Raw genomic sequence first — 12,585 nt, 5'->3', positions numbered from 1 at the left:
ATTAACTATCAGACATAAGATTTTATCATTAATAATCATAAGTGTCAGTAGCCAAATTAAAAGGATCGCTCCCTGAACAGATTTGAAGTCTTGTGCGACTGCACAATGTTTCTGTGATGAAATAGAAAAAAGAAGTTCGATTTTTTTCCTCGTTAAAAGGCAATTCCGAGCTAAAAAAAATGTCGGATTATCACTTTATCAATTATCAAACGCACCGTAAAATGAAATATATAAAGTGTGATATTTGTATCAAATAATTGTGTTATTGTTTTTTTACCAAGAAATGTAATTGGGATATAGCTACAGTCGTAAAACGTAACTTACGTGAAATGATGAATGATTTTCACTTCAACAACACGGACAAATACCATAAATGAATATTTAAATTCTAAAATTTAACATTTTGTTCCTTTTTGAATTTTTAGAGATGTAAAGAGTAATCAAGGGAACAAATATTCTAGGGGAAAGCAAAATAATGTTATTTTAATGACAATTTTAAAGACCAGAAATGAAAAAAAAACAGACAGGCACAGCAGAGAACATTAAATAACCAAAATAATACATATAAAGCAACAAAAATAAATGAGCAACTCGAACTCTACTTAAAACTGGGAGTATGGACCAGATGCACTGGTAGAATAAGCAACCTCTGTTTTTCTAGAAACATCCACCGAGCTGTTCATACAAAGTCAAGTGCAGGGTAGACGAAAGAGGAAAGGAAAATTATGACACGATGAACAAATCGATTCTCATGGTGCAGAGCTGAAGTTGAACCAGGGATATGTGAGAGAGACTACAATCCTACTAGACGACGAAAACAAAGTACCATCACAGAATTTAACCAACATAATAAATACCATACCGGTAATCAATTGGTTAGCGCGAATAACAGAGATATGATCACTCGTGCCAAGAACGCTTAAAGATTTAACTCGTGCGCGGAACAAGTTCCGCACACTCATCCACTCTAAGCGTTCTTCGGCACTCGTGACCATATTTTGGTTATTCACTCTTTCAAATTAATAATCTAATTATTCATTGCCATTTTTTACTTAAAACCTAACAAAAACCATGATGAAATATTGTTAAGGGAGGGCTTATATCTGGCGCCTTACCATTTAGTAAGGGTACACGTTCGCACATTATTTAAAACAAATCTTATCTCTTGAAATGGTCAAAAGCTAGTGGGTGTTAATCATGAATGATAGAAGAAACTACCAAACAAACAATAACAACATAACATAATAAGAGAACTATCAATATACTACAAAATACCAAAAACAAATATCAATAATTTTCATATATTCAAGAGAATTCAAGTATTCAAAGGAACGTAGGTAAAATTACGAATACATGTTCGTTTTGAAAGCTCCGAACGATGGCTGACGTACAAAATCTTTTAAAGACGAAAACAGAAAAAAAAACAATTATTCATAGATAAGGAAAGAAACTGGCACAGACGGTAAAATAAAAAAAAGTATTGTCAAACTACGTTGGCAGAGTAAACTGTCCGTGAATTTCGAAAGTCCGGTCTTCTGAGAAAACGAACGTCTGCCGCTGCTTAGACTTTGGTCTTTTTCCTTTCGTCGTTTTGTGTACTGATTTCCCCTCGTTTGCCTATTCAGTGTCCCTTTTAAGAGTTCTAAATGTTTTGTATCAACGTATTTGATGTGTTCCTTTCCCACCATGAAAAAGCAATAGTATAGGATGTTTTCATCAATATATTTCTTTTTTAATATTTTGGGCTCTTAATTATAAACGTGTTCAAAAAGGACTGTATTGGTACGGATAAGTTAAATCTACTTGGTCTGAAATACACTTTGATATTTAAAATAGTTTACCATTGTAGTCTGAAATTTTAAAAAGAAAATAAACTATCAAATTGACTACAATGATTTTATGTCATTTTTGTCAATTTAGAACAGGTTAACGAGCTGTGAAATGATTTAACTTTGACGTGTTTAACTTAAGTTCCATGCATGTGGTCTAATTTTTGGTTACATTTGAACAAAGCCTCGGAATGATTTTCTTCAAACCTCTTGTTTTAATTTTTTTTAAATAACTCTATTTTTGCTTGAACAAGAAATAATCTATTTGTTTGAGAGTCTCTGATTCCATAATTTAGTGTTTAGATTTTTGTATCATTATCTTAATTGAATCAGTTTTGGAAATGAACATAATTCTCATTACAAGAATCGATTGCCTTTTAGCATGCGTTATCTTTCGTTTGCACATCTTTTGGGCCATTCCATTGGAAAAAGATACAAGATATCATAATTGCCCAGTGACAAAAGGAATAGTAATTATACAGCAAAATAAACAGACATAAACATGGCTTCACAAAAGTGATTACAAAGCGTTAAGCGTTTTATTGAACAAGATCTTACAGGGATGTCATTTACGGTGATATGACAAAATCTGCCCATTAAAATGATTCCAAAAGTTGTCAAGTCTTTCCGCCTGATGATTTCTGCTATATTTATACAGCGACAGCGGAAGTTACACTAAGATGAAATGAACAATGTGATCTTCTATTTCAGTTTAAACCATACCAATAAATCAATACAAACCCTATAACTCATCTGTAGGGTAAAATGACAAATTATGTCAATCATACTTCTAACTTATAATATGATGCGATACATAACATAACCAAAGATTTCAATCATTTTTAATAATAAATTGATATGTACAATGGGATAGAGAATCTTAACTTACCTAAATCAAATGAAAGAATGTAATTGAAATAGGTAGTGTCATGCTGATTATTTTACAGAGCGTAATAATATAAATATTGATTGTACTGTGTCAAATATAGTGAAATTTGTTTCATCAATTAATGATTTCTATTTTCATATTAGAACATATTTGCAAACATGCTATGAAATACTCCAATAATAGGTTTTGGTAGAATAATACCACGTGAGAACTTCTTTGGGGCTTCTTGAAAAATATCAATCTTCACTTACAGAGATAATTAGAAGTAAAATGAAGTAATTTAATTTCAGATGAAACTCGCTTTCTGATTGGAAAAATATTTTGTCCATCATCTCATAGACCACATTTAATTACATGACTGTGACAGCATTATCCTTTTTTGTTGATTTACTTTTCAATGCCCGTGGTGCACGCTTCAAAATAACATGCGACGCAGGCTTTTTAGGTCGAGGTTGTTACCGCATGTACGGGAAAAAAATAATAGTCATTTCTTAGGTATTCCAATTTTTCTTATTCAAATGAATATTTCTTCAATGTCGATCTTCATAGGATGATATTGAATATATCAGGGTTTCACTTTCAACCAGGTCGCCTCCTAGCTTTGGTGCACATGCAGACGTTATTTTTAAGGTTTTAAGTAGCATTACAGCAAAGTATCATGCAAAATGTGATCCATGGTTGGAAAGCTCACATATTATATTTTTGAACTTTTATCGCAAGCAGCCATCAACAAGTGTCTTTTCATATAACCCTATCTATTGAACGTATTGTAGAATTCAAAATTAATGAAGATAACTCTGTAAATGACTCTGAAAATCAAGTTAACCCATTGAAACTTTTATGTGAATTATCTCCTTAAAACGGACAGATTAAAGTGAACAATAATAATTCATTTCATCATATAGATCAATGAATCAATTGAATAACACAAATGGAAATCGGTAGCTTTGTTACATATAACAAATTTTTCGCATATTACAGAATATGCTCTTACAAAGCCTGCTACTTTATTGTCTTTTTCACGGATAAATTTGACAGTTGCTCAAGATTTGAGATATCTTTATTTTCGATCTGACGATTAGTCGTCATCAGTTTTGATATGATGGGAAAAATATCCGTTCACTGGACCCATTTGTTACCAGAAAAACCCAATTTAATTTTTGACCAGGTGCATGTACAACATGAATACAAATATGTAATCCATTTTTTCTGTTTTCATTAAATTTTGCATCCTAATTGTTTTGATAAAATAAATAATTATTTTGATTACAAGGATTAGCACAATACGTTATGCGAAACTATGAATTGTTTTATTTTATGACAACAATAATAAATTGCCTTCTTTATTTCTAGATTGGTTAAAAACTTTTTATATCCGTAATTATAGAAAATATAATGAATTTTGTTTCCCGTGGTATTAGTCACATTGTTGAACACAAGCTTTTGTTTCCTTAAGTCCAGCAAAAAAAATGTCCAAGACACTGATACTACATAAATCATTTTGAAACAAACGAGAAAAAACTGCAACTTATCATTTTGTAAAACCGGTGACACATAAAATGATTTAACATTGCTAATACAATGATTAGGTGTCATGATTTGTTTCTCGGGAGTTTACTGGAGACATTTTCACTTAGCAAGAGTCTCGCGTGTTTCCAATCCGGCGCACTTAGGGGCCTCGGGGTATTTCTAAAATTGACAACATTTCGTTCTGTCAAACATACAAACATATATAATTATCATTACAAATGTTAATGACAATATATTAGTTACATCGAACAATTGTGATAAAAGATGTTTTGTCATAATTATCATGAGCGAACGTACTACCACGGGTGGAGTCATAACTTAGGCTGACCGCCAATAAACACCACTTAATTTTTGTAATAGATGTCCAGTTGGAGACGAATATTTTGTACATGTCAATCATTTTTTTGAAGAAGACAAAAAGAAGATAACACAAAAATTGTGGAAAAAAAGAAAAAAAAAACGTGCTTCGTTTACTTTATATATATAATATGCATGGCAAATAGCTTATAAGTTATTGAATTATATTTTTTTCGTGTCTCAAATTGTACGAATAAAAACATCTGACTTAGTGTGAATATATTCGTTCTGCATTTGAAAGTTCTTTATGTAGTATGATGAAAATTGCTTAAAATTAGTAAGTTACATAGGGAATATAAATACCAAATTTACCTTTTAACAATTATACAAAAGAATGAATTCAGAATAAGGTTTCTTATTCTTTATAAATCCATATATTATATATATATATATATATATATATATATATATATATATATATATATATATATATATATATATATATATATATATATATATATATATATATGTATGTATACCGTTGACAACCAAATGCCGTTAAACCTGTCCATTGATGCACATTTAGTGTAAAAGTAATCTGTATATTAGGACCACAAGTCTTATGTGACAAAGATTTATCCCCCTTTTTTTGGAAAGCGACTTAAGAAAGGTTTCCCTGTATATCAATAGAGGCAAATGAACGTATACTTAATTGAAAATAATAATGTACATTTTTTTTTACAATAATCGATATTATTATAATCATTGGTCTCATTTTATTACAAAATCCATATTCTTCTCAATATTGGTCTTAATTATATTCCATTAACATTTTAAGAATAACATTATGAGGTGTTCTATTTCCCATAACACATATACGATGTTATTTTTTTTATTTGGTTTGAATGTTTGATACGAAAATATACCTAAAACAAGATTAGAAATCAATGAGAATGCTATAAGAAAAATAAGACATCCATTGCCTTTTGGAAGTCAGTTTCGAATCTTGAATGGAAAAGAGAAAAGCTGAGATTATATCCGTTATCTTAATTTATTGTAGACATTTGATATTTAAACACACTCTTTGAACAAATTTATGATATAGCTGCTATTTTTTTTACATTTAATGATGATAGTACTAATTCACACAAGTCGAATTATCTTGATTGAATTTAAGCATAATTTAGAATTTAAAACTTCTGAATTCGAATTAAAGTCAAATTCAAATATATGAAAGAAACCTGAAACAGAAGCCTCTCTAGCAAGTATGCAAATATGGATATCATAGAAAATTACAAGTATCTCGGACACACATGTCTTAGCAAGGCAATCCCTGTGATCTTTAGTAGTCTGGGCAAGTAAAATGAAATACAGAAGATAATGAATAAACTTAATTTGCGATTAAAAGTGACATTACTTTAATAACTTGAAGTCATAAATGCAAATATAGTAAATAGCTGCAATTCTGAGACTTTGAATTTGAAAAGAAAAAAACATTAATTATAACAAAATGTATTTCAAATTGTCGCTTTTGTTAAATAATTGATCGATCTAAGTGATCTGTTAGCTCTACATGAATCACAAACCTGGGAACCAGATTTGCTAAAAAGGAACAAATTCATGCTCGGATTGTGCTTATCTGAAACGGAAATGAACATCACTTATATGAGCGAAACAATGTTAAAACACATTTTAACACAAATTGAAAACGGTCTATCAGTTGTTTAAATCTCTACGGGTGACGAGGGTAATGAATGCATTGCGTTTTAAGGCAGACCAAACAGCCTGATCTAAATAAGATTATGAATGATATTTGATGGTACGGGTAGAAGTTCTCTATGCTTCAGCTAGCAGATAGGCGAAACATGATGGGAAGGATATTGTTTTTACACGGAATGTAACGGGCTTTAATATAAAGGCATATTTTGAAGCTGTAGGTAAATTATTTGTTCTATTTTTTACATCAAGCGTAATGGAACTGTTGTCCAAAAATCTGTAGCTTTAAGAGAAAACTGCATATGCATATGTCATTTTTTCTTGAATGAGAAAACGATGCAGCATGAGATTCGTTGCTTCCATTTTAAGAGAAACAAATGAAATAGAGCATAAAGTATAGTATCACAAAGACTAAGAAATGAAGATCACACACACACAAACACACACATGCATTGAACCATTTAAACAAATTTGCCTTATAATTAAACAATTCCAAGTTACATCCATAATAAATAACGCCCACTAGAAAATAAACCCGTAATCTCGAATATCTTTTTTATATAAGATCATTATTTTGTTAACTGTATACTTTGATAGAATATGTATAGAACTATTATATCCAAATATGTTGCTTAGAAATTTTGAAGACCAAACCTTTACAAAACAATTGTGTTTTGACATGAATTCCATTTTAGACTCCACAACCTTTTCATGTTTTTCACATTCGTAATTAAAAATAGATTAGGCGGACTTTGCTGTTCACAATGTAAATATATGGTTGAATTCAGTGAATCTTGTTCTTCTTGATTTACTTTAACATGGAGTTGACTAAATAATTGCATTTTTATAAACGCTTTGTGTGGGAAAGAAGAATACATATGACGATTTGTTTATCTCCCAAATGTCTAGACTAGAGGTATATAATAACTGCATATGGTCACAGCACCCACCATGATAATAATGACATAAACATTTGTTTGGGATATATAATTATTTGATTTCATTTTAATATTCATTTACTATTTCTGTCATTTTTTACAAACAAATGATCATTGTTAAATAAATATTGTATTTTGACTATATTAAATTCCATTATTTTTATCATATAGTTCATATTTTAATTAATATGAATTCCGTTATGAAAGTATATTGCGATAGATTTTGCATATATTGTACATTATATAAGTCTTCAAAAAAGATCAATAAAACATTTTGGCGAAATTATTTTACTACATACATATCAATTATGTTTATAAATCGTGTTTTAATTCTACCCCTATTAGCTTTGGTCGGAAAATTATGACTTAATGTATTTCGAGTTAGCGAGCGACCGAAAAAGAAATACGAAATGAAACGTTCAAGGATAAGGAACACAATTCGTACAAATCAGTGGAACGTTTGTATTCACCATTTTACATCAATCTCATGTAAGCATCAAAGTAACTTGAACTAATTTCATTCTGTTTCAAATGCAAGCTTAGAAGGCTTTGGTGAAATTGAATATGATACAAACATACCACTGATTTCAATAGTTATTTCCTTTACCCTAGGTCTACCCCCTTAGGGTATGTGATAAAAAATTTTGATAAACTGTGTACACAGATGTATATGACTTCGAATGTTATAATTTTCCTGTATAAAAAAATTGCTTTAATACTCATATGATTCCCTATTTATAAAATTGATGTTAAATCGATGATACAGCGTTCACTTACAATGTATTTAAAAGTTACCTTGTATAATTAACAAACAAAAGACAAATACTCACAGCTCTCAATTGTTGATAAAGCAAGTGTAATATATTGTGATACACACTATCTAGAAATACGCGTCAAAAGACACATTTGTACAATTGAATAAAAGAATCTTAAAATGTTTTCATTCTTATCAAACAAGTTGTCAAGTATCTTGTCAATTTTTTAAACACGTCTGATACAAGATTCACTGATACATCTGATTTCCGGTGAATATGCGTCGCAGCAGAGAGCACTCAAAAGGTCTTTTTTCCTCTACTCGACCATATGTCATACAAATGGACCAAATGACTGTAGAGTCGTTGAAATGCATTAGCTTCATGTTCAATACTTCACTTTCTATATTATGACACATTTACAGTTTCGTCAGAACGTTTGTCTCTAGAAGGTAGCCATCTTTTCATCCTTTAAAAGCGCGTGTCACTGTTAAGACGCCACTGCAGTGTTGTTCATTTGTTCTAACTGAAAAAAAGTATATTTTTAGAGGAAATAGTAGACGATTTGACCAACAACAATTGGAAGCAAGGGCGATATCAGCTAATGTCATCACTTTTTTATTTAATTCAAAAGCGCTAAAACAATAAGGCTTTGTTCTCTTTTTGGTATCACTTTTTGGTCTTGGCTCACTAATTTCATATTTTAGGTTTAGAGTACTTCTTAAATTTGAACAATGATATTCCTATGTATTTGGTTCTAACACTGCTAATGAAAAGATACTCATTACAATATTTGTACAGCATACCGGAATTTCCAACATTAAAATGAATGATAAATTTTGTAGTTTACATTGCGATCAAACTACTGAAAATTAAGCATGATGATTTAACGTGTGATTCTCTTCCTGAACCTCTGTAAACTGCACTTATTTATTATCCTATTGTAATCAAGTATTCTAGTTCCGCCTATATAGGTTTCATCATCTTATCTTTAAAAGTAAGGTTAACCATTATCAGTCAAAATACCAAAGCAGCAGTCTTTATGAAAATCAGAAAGGAGGTTATTACAGGCAAGTACATAACTCACCAAATTCACTTTCATTTTCTTATACAGAAACAATTTATTCAAAATTGTATGTGCAATTTTCCCTTTGGAGATGAATGTATCATTTTCTCAAAATACTAATATGTACAGAAAAGGCTTTGCTTAGTAAAGAATAATCAATCTTAGGAATCAAGAATTGAGCAGTAATCAAAAGAATGTATTCCAATGATAAGACTATGGACAGACATAACAAAAAAAAATAACACCTACAAAGAGACCAAAGTAAGTGGTGTGAGTGGTCCTAAAAAGCAGTGTTTGTTCTGTTAGTTTTTTCTGTACCATGAATTACTTCTACCGTTTGCAGTGTCTAAACTGTGTATAGATTGGTACTTAATAGACTGCTCACATTCCAAAAACTACGAATGCATCACTTTTACACATGAAGAAATCAATTCATTCAAATAACATGCATATCACAAATTAATTACTGACTTTCATTTCCCAGCATTGCAGGATGTTTATAAAATTACCTGAAATTTAACAATATATTCAAGTCTAATAAATACAGGGTAATCAAACCCAGGTTGCAAAGATGTCGGAAGCAGCGATCAATTGACGGATTCAAATACATTGTCATTTGACGATATGCTTAATTTGAAGGCTTGATATTATTTGCTACAGTATTGAAGTGCATCGCATGGATATAATTCCTCGACAACAATACACTACCCCATGGACTAGATAATATCGTCCTCATTTTCCTCATTATTACCTGACAAAGACACCGATCAATTTATTCAGTCTGATAAAAAGTGAATCCATTCTATTGTTGTAATTATTAGGTTTAGAACTAATAGTAATTGACAATAATACCGTTGCTTGGTCTGCAAAGTTTTCAATAGAATAGTCAACTATCATGTCATTCCAATTGTCACTGTTTGAAAACTTGGTACGGGGCATTTTACAGATGATTTCAGTCTTCGACAGGTTTATAATACAGGCCATATTGGGAATTCACAGATCAAAGGACATTCTTGGGATTTGTATGCGATCTATGTTATTGCAGAAAGTGATTATTTAACACTAATTTTAATTGTAAATATTGTCAATTTATTAAACACGATTGGGAAAATTAAGGATCTAATAAACCATGAAAATATTCTAAATTTATTGTAATATTAGTGTTTGAACATCGTCTGATAAGATAAATGAATAAAACATGTCATTGATGAGTATTATCCACTCTTCTCCATAAAATATTGCGGTGATAACTTTCAATAAGTTTTGAACCGAAGCTGTTTTAAAAAATTGAAAGCTTAAAAGAAGATACATGTTAAAGCACTAATTCGCAAAAATATCAACCTTGGACGTAATTTTGATTTGATATGTAACTATTTAATATTTAAGAAAATGAATGGCATTTTGTGTTAAAAAACTTACCGTTTTGTTTTTGTTTGCTTGTGTGTTTTTTCTTGGGTTATTATTCTCATTTATTTAATTTTTTGTATGTGTCATATATATTTTGAATCAAAATTGCGGTTTTTATTGCATTGCTTCGTTGAATAAAGATATTAAGGAACAAATAACAACAAACATATTTTTCAACATTACTTGTTCATGATATTTTACATGAATAAATTGTTGATTTTATTTCTGTTGTATAGATAGGCGGTAAGTTAACCAACATTACGAATCAATGCTGTAGTATTATAAAACAAGTTCACAAAGATGACCATAAGATAATGACCCAGTAATTACAAAGTTACATATTATTACTTTAACTATGTGCATACGTTCTCAGTGTGCGTTCATGTTTACTTCTTCAAGTACTTATGTATGTTTCCATCTTTTGATCGATTTCTATGTCTAGGCTTGCAGGAAATGCTGTTACCAAATTCACAAAAAATATATGAGCATTAAATAGTGCCGCAATGCAGGTGTATTGAAAACTATCACAACATGATTAGCTTTAAAATAAATGTTGATGTAACGATAACGACCTAAAATTACACGAATATTCTTTTTAATACCGTATTGGCAGTCTCAGATTTAATATTTTGAAATTGTTTGTTAGGTATAAAAACATGACCGCGTATTGTCGGACAACATATTATCCCAAACTTTTACCTCTTAAAGATGAGCACCTCTCCTTAATAGGATAAAATAACATATTCAGGTGTCGCAAATTGATACATAAATGTTCTCATAATAGTTAAACAAAATATGGTGCTATAACTAAGTAGATAATGACACATTAACCGTCATGGCAGGAAAATTCCTCCATTTTAAAGATCTTCGGAACACCTCTTATTAATACGCAGACGACCGCAAATCAATATTTACAGGACCACATGTGGAAGAGATTAGACAATTTTAGCGTTTACGTAAATATGTACTGCTTTAAATTGATACCTGATTTCTAGTCATAATAAACCATATATTTATATTTTTAACAACGTCCCTAATTTAAGATCAAATCAAGTCCTTACAGGTCACGGTTTGTCTTCGTTTGTTAAAAAAAAACTTAAGGAAACGTTTTATAACACCTTTTTTTACAAGAACTTAAATTGGTGACTTTTTTCAATTTGATGTTATTTTGTTGTTTGAACATTTTGAAGCCCAAACTTTAGTCCGTCTGAATATAAGCATATTTAACTACAGAAGATATGCATAATATTTTCAGATGCTGTTTTACTATCCAAGCGTGTCATAGTTTTCAAGGAAATTTCCATGTTTTGACAAATTAAAATCTAGCGATAATTTAATCTTTTGATTTGAACCGAACATCTGTCGAAAATAAATTTAACGTAGATTGGACGTGAAATAGACATGTCTTCTGGTTATTGAAATGGACAACTCTTGTAACAAAGGTGGACACTGAAAGGCTGACACCACGTGGTAGTGGTCACTAAAGGGTTCATTTCATGTATTGATGTCACTTCACGCCGAGACGGACTAGATAGGAATAATTAAGTATCGGTCTCTTGTAAACAGAAGATTAACAAATATTTACATTCGATAAATGGTCTGAAAGTCCATGATTTTCTGAGTTGTGATGCGATTTGAAAAAATTATTAAATGATAAATTTAAGGATCAAACGAAAAGATTCTAAGTAGCCCTCGAAAATTTTACACTAAAATAGATTATTGATACTCTGGTCTCTTTCTTCAATTTATCATTTGGGTGTGCAAGCAAATTTAATTAATCCTTTATTTTTAACATATTCTCCGCCATTCTTCAATGTTTAATATAGTTGATGTGCATAGATTAACTCACTACTGCATACGAGGAGGATGCTGCCTCTTTGGCAGATGTTCAACTATTAGATAGTCCAAGGTCCGACACACTCAGTTACGGGTTTAGGACCATTGAAAATTTATTTTCTATGTTTCCTGGACCTTCAACTCTTTTTACTGACTTATATGTATGGTTTTTATTAGGTTGATCATAGATTTAAAACTTAAAAAAGTCCAGAACCATCCACCTTCAAAATTAAATTTAGACCCTTGTAAACGTTATCCATATTCCTTTCACTGTTTTCCAAATATCATTTTGGGGAAAAGACTCACAATGAATCACAACATATTT

Source organism: Perna viridis, chromosome 5 (assembly GCF_037379345.1).
Source record: "Perna viridis isolate PV_CMFRI_1.1 ecotype Kerala chromosome 5, ASM3737934v1, whole genome shotgun sequence".
Lineage (NCBI taxonomy): Eukaryota > Metazoa > Mollusca > Bivalvia > Mytilida > Mytilidae > Perna > Perna viridis.
This window is presented reverse-complemented; position numbering follows the sequence as displayed.